This window comes from Lactuca virosa, chromosome 4, assembly GCF_052849685.1.
Source record: "Lactuca virosa cultivar CGN04683 chromosome 4, Lactuca_virosa_CGN04683_v6, whole genome shotgun sequence".
NCBI lineage: Eukaryota > Viridiplantae > Streptophyta > Magnoliopsida > Asterales > Asteraceae > Lactuca > Lactuca virosa.
Genome location: NC_136429.1, coordinates 526554819 through 526565134, shown reverse-complemented (window position 1 = coordinate 526565134; position 10316 = coordinate 526554819). Strand labels below are relative to the sequence as shown.

At 31.4% G+C, this 10316-nt stretch overlaps 1 long non-coding RNA gene and 2 other non-coding genes across 3 annotated transcripts; all 3 read left to right on the top strand.

Moving 5' to 3' along the window:
- Positions 1-3763: 3763 nt before the first annotated feature.
- On the top strand, positions 3764-6983 carry LOC145109494 (uncharacterized). The gene is made up of 2 exons (XR_013709036.1): positions 3764-3913; positions 5836-6983. It is a non-coding gene; the product is annotated as an uncharacterized LOC145109494 (long non-coding RNA).
- Positions 3993-4088, top strand: LOC145110544 (small nucleolar RNA snoR1). Its single transcript, XR_013709921.1, has one exon. It is a non-coding gene; the product is annotated as a small nucleolar RNA snoR1 (small nucleolar RNA).
- LOC145110555 (small nucleolar RNA snoR77) lies at positions 4304-4434 on the top strand. Its single transcript, XR_013709932.1, has one exon. It is a non-coding gene; the product is annotated as a small nucleolar RNA snoR77 (small nucleolar RNA).
- Positions 6984-10316: the final 3333 nt, after the last annotated feature.

Here is a 10316-nt window from a genome sequence, read left to right as displayed (position 1 = left end):
AATCCTTACAAACTAAGTCCGAATGATACCAAAGACATCCCAACTTCTGAAATCTTTTTCAAAATAAATCCCGACATTACACTTTAACCCCCGGAGATTCATATCTTGTCATTTGGCTTCCCGAAACCAACACCCCACTAATTATTATTTTATTTTGGACAATAATAATATAAAATAATAATAAATTTTACTTATCGGGGTTTCGGGTTTATTAATTAATCATTCTATTTTTAACGGGATGTTACAGGTCAGACCGGGACCGGGACGATATTCTTGTAGATTTTTAGAACCGATAACCGGTAGGAACCGGAACCAGTAGAACTGGCAAAAACCGGAACCGTATGTTGCTATTTCTCGAGGACCGGTTACAACATTTGAAGACACGACAAGAACCGGTAGAATCGACGGTCCGGTTTGGTTCCTATCTTCCACCAAGTTCGGTTCCGAGGCCGGTTCCAGTCGGATCGGTTCCTTCGCTCATCCCTATTTTACAATATCGATTCCAAGTACATAAGGAGTATTGGTTCCAATTCCAACAACATATGTAAGCTTGGTTTGGGAGTAAGTACATAACAAATCTATATAATATGAGCATATTTACTTGGCTTATTTTTGATATATTCATTTCGAGTTACAAGTTCCAAGAACAAAAACGACCATATGAATTGTATATTTCCATTTTTTCTTGATTACATCTTGGAGAGGAAGGAACGGTCGAGTCGACATGAAATCGATCACGCCAGGGGTGTGTTTCCGTATCGTATGTGATCCAAGGGTAAAAACTAAAAGCCTTTTACGCCTTGATATTCCCGAAACCGATATAACCAAATACCAAATAAAAAGAAAAGTAAGAACCGATAATTGGACAGGTTTACCTAATTCGGTGCCAACCGGTACCGATTCCGGTTTGGATTTTCGGTCAAAACCTTCATCCCTAATGTCAATTATCAAATTGGTTGGACGAAATAGCTATCGCCAATCTGAAAATTTTATCTACTTCATCTGTCTTCCAATTTGTTGAATCAACTATTTTGCAACCTAATTTTGGTAAAAGATTATATATATATATATATATATATATATATATATATATATATATATATATATATATATATATATATATATATATATATATAGAGAGAGAGAGAGAGAGAAAGAGAGATAGGTTCAGGTGTTTAAAGTATTTATTGTGTTATTGTATGCATAAATGTGGCCAATCAAAATTTAATAGAAAAAACAATAATTAAATAAATCAATAAGGGTAACTAGGTAATTTGATAAATAACTTCCACAAATACTCCCTATAATTTTGCTAGTTACGTTGATGTTAACCTAATTCCCCCATTTTATAGACTGATCTGATGAATTCATCACCGGTTGAAGACTCCTTCACGCCGACCATCCAATCGGCTACTGACCACCACCATCATCTTTATTGTCGACGACCACAACCATCCCCGTCCTTCCGTTTTTTTATTCCATAACTGAGAAATAGAGATAGTGATTGATAAAGAGCGAGATCGAGGTGCGAGGGATGTCCGATGATTGCAGACCCATTGCACCCGAATGACGTGCTCCGATGGTCGTCTAGATCGAAGAAGGACGTGGGGCGAAGCAGCGGGGCTGCTTTCGTCCTCTGCGGCTTTGAAGTGCGAAGCAGGGAGGGTTAGATGAAGAAGTCAGAAAAAGTTCTCGGTTAGAACAAGGAATCAAATAGAGATCTCAGTGGTGTTTGCTCGACAATCCCGGTGTTTCCCCCTTGTTTTGGCAGTCCCGATCAACGACAGGTAAAAAAATGTTTCCAAGCTCTTATCCTGTTCATCATCGTTCCATTTCTAGATGCCCTTTTGACCAATCAAAATGTTTTCGCTTTCAAATACACAAATCAAGTTCTGGTAAGGTTAAAATAGTCTTTCTGTATAATGTTATAAGCCAGTTTCAGTGTTCCATATTTCACACAAACTGGAATCATTAATTCTATTTTTCTGTATAAATTTCAGGCATTCATTATTCTGTCTTGCTTAATATCGGTGTCTGTCAACTTCGATCGGAAAAACATCTCCGGTGACTTATCAGGTGTTAGGTCACCTGAAAACATGTCTAGTTTTGGCATTTGGATATTTTCTATTACACGATCCTTTTAGTTGGAGAAACATTTTGGGAATCCTAATTGCTGTTGTGGGTATGGTGTTTTATTCTTACTTCTGTACTCCTGATACACAGCCAAAACCCATTGAACCATCATCACAGTTTTCTCAGGTACATTTTTGACAATCCTCTAGTAAGTGTGGAAAATGGAGGTAGTGTGACAAATGAGGCAAGTCCTCCAAAACCACCAGTGTGGAACTCAGACAAGGATCTACACGCGTGATTTTTCAAGTATAAATACTTTCTATTAAAAAATAACACATGTGTTTTAAAAGAGAACTGGATTCGGGGATTTCTAGAACATTGTAAGATCCAATTCGTTTTCCTTTTTTTATAAGTCGAATCCTATTTTCTTGATGTAAACTGATGGGGGAGACTGGGAAAATGATATACACATCAAAGGTGACATGAGTTCTTGATGATCTTAATCTCGCCCCTTCTGATGTTCTAGAAGCATTAAATCGGTTTGTATATTTTATACCATTCCAATTCTATCGGAATAGAATCACGAATTCAAATTCTATCGGAATGGAAACACGAATTCTAATTATGTTGGAATGGAATATGGATTTTTTTTTTCTCATTGATTATACATGTTCTACAATTTTTGGTTATTGGTTTTGGTGCAGCTAACAAGTCCGCATATTTTTCCAAAGGAATATAATTTTTTATTTATCATTTGCTAATGCGTTATTGGATTTTAAACTACAATTGGATTTGATTTCACAGAAGTTGATGTTTGAAGAAGTTGATGCTTGAAGAACGGACAACAAAATTAAAAGTGTTTCTTAGCAACATTATTCTTTTAGAATGAATTAGTGTATTTGTTAGATTTTGATGTTTTTTTCCCGATTTGAAATTTTTTTAGTTTTATTCTTTAACAATAAATGTAATTCTTAACAATTATTACATGTATTCTATAAGAATTAATGTAATTTTTGTTTTAATTATTCAATTGTTGGTTCGAGGATTTGTTATTTTACAAGAAATTTTTAAAGTCATGATCAAGAAATATGTTCAAGAATATTTTTATTATTTTATTGTTATAGAATATTTTTATTTTTGAACATACTCAATCATATTCTTTCAGAATGTCCGAATTAAAAACCTTATAATTAGTAAAAATCAGATTTTTAAAATTAATAGAATCTATGATCCCTTAAAATATGCAAATTTCCTTTATTAAATATATATTAATTGACTAAAATACCCTTCTAGTTAAATTGGATGGTATTTTTCAATTACATTTAATTCAATAATATGTATTAATCACTTTCTTAAAGTAAGTAAAATGATTGACCCATATTTATGCATACAATAACACAATAATTACTTTGAATAGAATAACCTAAGCATATATATATATATATATATATATATATATATATATATATATATATATATATATATATATATATATATATATATATATATATATATTCAATTAACCAATTGGCGACCAAATTTAATTAAAAGCTTTTACGTATACAATTACCTAATTAGTATTAAATATCTATATCAATTACTCAAAAACAACCCAAACAATTTGACCCGTTCTACACGTTTTTTTTATTTTGAGTTTTAACCTGTGGCTCACTATGGATAATATTGGGCCTTGATAAAGCCTTTATGTCATAATTCAAAGGGCCTCTAAAAAATTGCTAACAATGGAACCCTAGAATCACCGTTGATGGCCGTCGCATACGCCTCCGTTCGCTCTATAAATCAACTGTTGGGTTGCTCTTTCGAATCATTCATTCTTCAGGTGATCTATTTAATATGATTATTTTGATTTGGTTGAATTCTGTGTTTATTGATTTTGATTTATGATTCGAGAAACGAATGGCTGTGACGATCGATGCTTATATTCTGACACCTCTTGTATGAGAACAGTCTCGAAAGATGCTGTTCGTTGAGCACATTAAGCAACTCTCTGAGCCTTTTTCTTTTCCTAATACGTATCGTTTTGTTGAACTTCGCTTCTAATTGATTTGCTTCTTATAGCTCTTCGGTTTGCAAGTTTGTTGTCTAATTTGAAGTTAGATCTTAGCGTTCATGTTTATTTTTCTAACATGAACGACTATCTTAGACCCCTTTTTCGCTTCTTGATTTCTACGGATTTCTAAAGAAATTTATGTTTATCGATCGGAAATTCAGGCAACCTCTTTCTGAATATATTTATGAGAAGGAAGGTGTTAATCTGGTCGGAAATCAATATCTTTTGCTCTTCATACTTGCTGAGACTTAATAGTTTTTGAAGCTGGTATAGTAAGCAATAAGGACATCTATCAAAACTTTTTTAATTGAATAGAAAATTTTTTGTTTTAGATCTTAAATAAAAAGTTTGTTGCTCTTTCTTGCTTTTAACTGCATATTTTGTGTTAGATCTTATTATTTTATATATATTAAAGTTATAAAAGATTTTAATCGACATCCGACATCAATTTTGGTCCTCCAACTTACAACATTTACCCTTCATCTTTATGCTTTTGTTCACAAACAACCATTTCACTTTTGTTTGAATTTTTCATAACCCTCGCCTTTTATTACATATTATTAGTATTTAGTTTTTTTTGGCAGAAATGCGCTTTCATTATTATTATTATTGTTAGACAAAATTACACGATTCGTCCATGTGATTTACCAGATTTAACATTTTCTTTTTGGTTTTACCCATACAATACTATAAACCTACCCACATTTTTTGTTAATTTTGGTTCTCCAACTTATAACATTGACCCTTCATTTTTATGCTTTTGTTCACAAACAACCTTTTCATTTTGGTTTGAATTTTTTATAACATTTGCTTTTTATTACATATTATTAGTATTTAGTTTTTTGGCAGAAATGGTCTCTCATTATTATTATTATTATTATTGTTAGACAAAATTACACGATTCGTCCCTGTGGTTTACCAGATTTAACATTTTTTTTTAGATTTATCCACACATTACCATAAACTCATCCACCATCTGCCATTACCACCACCACCACCGCCAAAATTACATAAATGGTCTATATGGTTTACCCATGGTGACAAATTCAGTCCCTACTACCTGAAAAGACCAAATTACCCTCACATTAACGGACAAAAAGCAATCAACATGCTATTTTACTTTACAAAACAATATTTTCCGATCCCGGCAACGCTAGGGAATCTTTTCTAGATTTGGAAATTAAGTTTGTAATTAAGTTAATTGGACGGAATAGAAAAATTCATAGTAAACAAATAGTCTAACAAGTTAATAAGATAAGAAATCCAACATAAAATGGTTTGTAGAAACTCTGGTTTAGTCCAATGTTACCAATCCTTTACAAACAATAAAATGTTCTTTGTCTATAACATAACCTTCAAATGACGTATCTAAGAGCACCAACATTGTAAAAATTTGAAGACGGTGGTTGGGAATGCTTTAAAAACAACTTTTTGACTTTTCACTTTTCAGAAAAGTCAAAAAAGTCCAAAAATGTTTGTCTAAGTTAAAAAGTTCTTTTTAAACAACTAATAGGAGGAAAAAATGTTGATTTCAAAAGTCATAAGGGTTATTGTCACTACAAGGGTTATTGTCACTACAGAACAACAATGTTTAGTATATTGGTTTAAAAGGTCCATCGTGACTTTTTTTTGTCTTTTAGGGGTACAAACTTGTGTTTTACCGTTTTAAAATGTACTTTTACCCATTTTAGGAGGTAACCATGCCTTTTCATCGCCAACTCAGCTTGTGAGTCAACACAGACTCGCTACTGATTCGACTCCACATGTGCAGTGATTAATGATCAGGTATTAATGACTGTCATTTATTTCCACCAACACCCCCACAAAACCTGTTCCATCACCATGAATAAATTGCAGTTGGATTTCAATAAGAATCAATTAATTGAGAAACTTTAAAGATTGAAGAAGAAGTGCCGAAACGTTCTCTGTAAGATTTGTTCTGTCAACGAATATGTCTTCAAGTGCGCCCATATCACTTTCGAGATATCATGTAAGATATGGAGCTCTGAAGTTGCTCTCGTATCCGCTCCTGCAACTACAGATGTTGCCAGATGGGAAGACTTAGAACCCAAATTCACACCCGTTTATCAGTACCTCACATAGCTTGACTAGCAATTTACAAAAATACCCTTCGTTTCTATCATCTACTACAGGAAACGGGTGTTATGGAGACCAGTTTCTTCACAGGTCTTCATATGGGTCAAAAAAAGTATTTGATTATCGAAACTGCAAAAAAGATTGGTGATGAGTCCCAAAAGAAATTTAAAGGTTCAAACTTTATAGATTTAACAGATACTACTACTAAGGGTATTGACTTAAATACTATTCAGATTTTGTCTGATAATGAAGACGATTCAAGAAAATGTGATCAAATTGTGTTTCCATTGCTTAAATTTGAACCGAGTATCTGTAAAAATGGTGATGTAGCAAAGAAGAAAGAAAATAAAAAGCTATTATGGTTTCCAGTTTTTGGGAACTTTTGAAAAAATGATGCTTCTTCTGTTGTTTCGACCTCTGCATCAATTGAAAAAAGAGGGATCGACATCAATGTAGCTTGGGATGATGTAATCGACGAGACACAGATTGTTGGGGAAGAAACAGATGCAGAAATCAAGAATTTCAAGAACCATTTTGATTTGAATTCGTCTGTGACAGAAGATAATGAAATGTTGGTTACAGTTACAACAGATCGAAGGGGTTTTCTCAATGGATTTCAAGAAGAAATGAACTCCCAAATGGAGGTATGATGAATGAGATGTAGATGGTGTTCTTCACTATGTCAAACCAATTTTCTGGGTGGATATTTGTATATTTAATGGGTCTTCTCAGTTGGGTCTAATCTCATCCACCATGTTTCAAGTTAACCAATTCTTTAGGTCAATTTAATTACACCCATGTGGCAATCGACTTGGACTATTTTTAATATACGTGACATTACGTGGCATTTTACAACTGATCATTAGGAAGGGGTTAACCGGGTGACCCCTTCACATTTTTTATAATGACCTTTTAAAACAGTAAAACACAAGTTCGTACCCCTAAAAGGCAAAAAAACAGTCACGAGGGACCTTTTAAACAAATATATTAAACATTGTTGGGCTACAATGACAATAACAAGTCACAAAAACATGACTTTTAGGACTTTTGGGATTTTTGTACTTCTTCAAATCAACTTTTGTCTTTTTACCATCCAAACACATTTTAAACCATAACTTTTGGAAAAAGACCTTTTACAAAAAGTATTTTTATAAAAATGACTTTTGAGCTGAAAAAGTTATCCCAAACACCCCCAAAATCGGCTCAAAAACTGAAACAAGTAAAATAGACGTGGCATGTTAATATATGCATGGATAATGACTTGTAAGGGTAATAAACTTTCGACTTTGTTCACATTTAGTCACTAAACTTTTTTTCGTTATCTATTTGTCACTGAACTATTGAAACCGTTCACATTTTACCCTTATGACCGGTTGTTACCGGTCATAAGGGTAAAATGTGAACACTTTCAATAGTTCAGTGGCAAATAGATAACGAAAAAAAGTTTAGTGACTAAATGTGAACAAAATCAAAAGTTCGTTTCCCTTTAAAAAAGTTCAATGACTAAATGTGAACAAACTACTTCTTGTATTATGTTTTAGCAAATTATTTATTTTTGTTAAATTGTTGCAACATTTGTTGATAAAGAAATCTATTAAATAAGAAAAAACAGAATCCCGAAAAATATAATAAAAAACGAAAAACCGAAATCGAAATAAAAACCAATGGTTTGGTATTTTCCAAAATAAAAAATCACAATTTTCCAATCCGATTTTGGTTTTACAAAAATTCTACTTTCGGATTTCTATATCTAAATCTCTTCCCCTTTTTATAATCGAAAAATGATTATAAAACCAAAAAGGGAATGAGAAAGCGCTCAATTCAGAATTTTTCTATCCAAAACTCCCCCTTGTGACATGAGAGATAGAGAGAGAGAGACATGTAAACACTTCTATATAAGGTGGGTTCATACCACATGTAGATGTGTACTTGAGAGATGTAACATTGAGAGTGTTAGTGTGTGTTAATTATGTAGATTTAGATCTAGATCCTTTTTTTGTAAACACCTTTCATAATCGAATGCATCTCCAAACCAATGGTCATAATTCACATCAGTGAAAATGGTTCTTTTTTTTTGTAAAACCAAAATCAGATTGGAAATTTTGATTTTTTATTTTGGAAAATGCCAAACCATTGGTTTTTTATTTCGGTTTCGGTTTTTCGTTTTTTTAAGTATATTTTCGGGGTTTTGTTTTATAGATTTTTTCATCAACAAATGTTGGTAGAAATTAACAAAAATAAACAATTTGCTAAAACATAATACAATAGGAAGTTTGTTCACATTTAGTCATTGAACTTTTTTTAGAGGGAAACGAACTTTTGATTTTGTTCACATTTAGTCACTAAACTTTTTTTATTATCTATTTGTCACTGAACTATTGAAATTGTTCATATTTTACCCTTATGACCGGTAACAACCGGTCATAAGGGTAAAATGTGAACAGTTTCAATAGTTCAGTGGCAAATAGACAACGAAAAAAAATTTAGTGACTAAATGTGAACAAAATCGAAAGTTTGTTACCCTTTCAAGTCATTATCCCTAATATACAAGTGGAAAGCAAAGTCTCTTTCATTCCGAGGCTGCTAACTCTTGTGATATCCGTTCTTGGTGGCTTGCTCTTTATTATTTGGGATAATGACTTGAAATAACTCTTGTGATATCTGTTCTTGGTGGCTTGCTCTTTATTATTTGGGATAATGACTTGAAAGGGTAACGAATTTTCGATTTTGTTCACATTTAGTCACTAAATTTTTTTTTATTCTTTATTTCTCACTGAACTATTGAAACTGTTCACATTTTACCCTTATGACCGGTAACAACCGGTCATAAAGGTAAAATGTGAACAGTTTCAATAGTTCAGTGGCAAATAAAGAATGAAAAAAAGTTTAGTGACTAAATATGAACAAAAGTGAAAGTTTGTTTCCCTCTAAAAAAAGTTTAATGCTTAAACTCCCTCTTATGTTTTAGCAAAAAAAAAATATTTTTGTTAAATTCTAGCAACATTTGTTGATGAAGAAATCTATGAAATAAAAAAAACCCCAAAAAATATATTAAAAAAACGAAAAACCAAAACCAAAATAAAAAAACCAATAGTTTGGTATTTTCCAAAATAAAAAATCAAAATTTCCAATCTGATTTTGGTTTAACAAAAAAATAAACCATTCTCACCCATAGTGTCATTTTAATTGTTAAATATATCGCTATTTTTTTCTAAAAATAAATATTTTTGTAAAGGTAATATGGATTGGGTGGTTTGGGTGCAACACTTCATAAAAGATGTTAACGATTTTACTTAACTATATATGTCTAGTTAAATAATTATAAATTTCAATAATTATTCAAACTTTTTAAGAAAATACAATCTCAAATATAAATAAATTGTCTGAGTAAATTAAAAATGTCTAAATTCTAAACAACTTGACTTTTATTTTCGTTATCCTTTTTAATAGTAAATATACTAATATGATGTATATCAATACATGGATTATAACAACATATGTAATGTATCAATGTATGTATGTATTCTTTTATAAACAACGTATGTGGTTTAATGTATGTCAATTTATGTGTTGCATAATTTTATAACACAAAATTCATACATATAATATTAGGATAACTTTTATACATATAATATTGCATAGTTTCATAACATAAAACTTATACATATAATATTGGTTTCGTTTTTCGTTTTTTATACCTTTTTCGGAGTTGTGTTTTTTTGTTTTTTTGTTTTTTTTTTTTTTTGTATTTCATAGATTTCTTCATCAACAAATGTTGTAAAAATTTAACAAAAATACATAATTTGCTAAACCATAATACAAGAGGAAAGTTTGTTCATATTTAGTCATTAAACTTTTTTGACAAGGAAATAAACTTTCAATTTTGTTCACATTTAGTCACTAAACTTTTTTTCATTATATATTTGCCACTGAACTATTGAAACTGTTCACATTTTACCCTTATGACCAGTTGTTACCGGTCATAAGGGTAACATGTGAATAGTTTCAATAGTTCAGTGGCAAATAGATAATGAAAAAAAGTTTAGTGACTAAATGTGAACAAATTAGAAAGTTC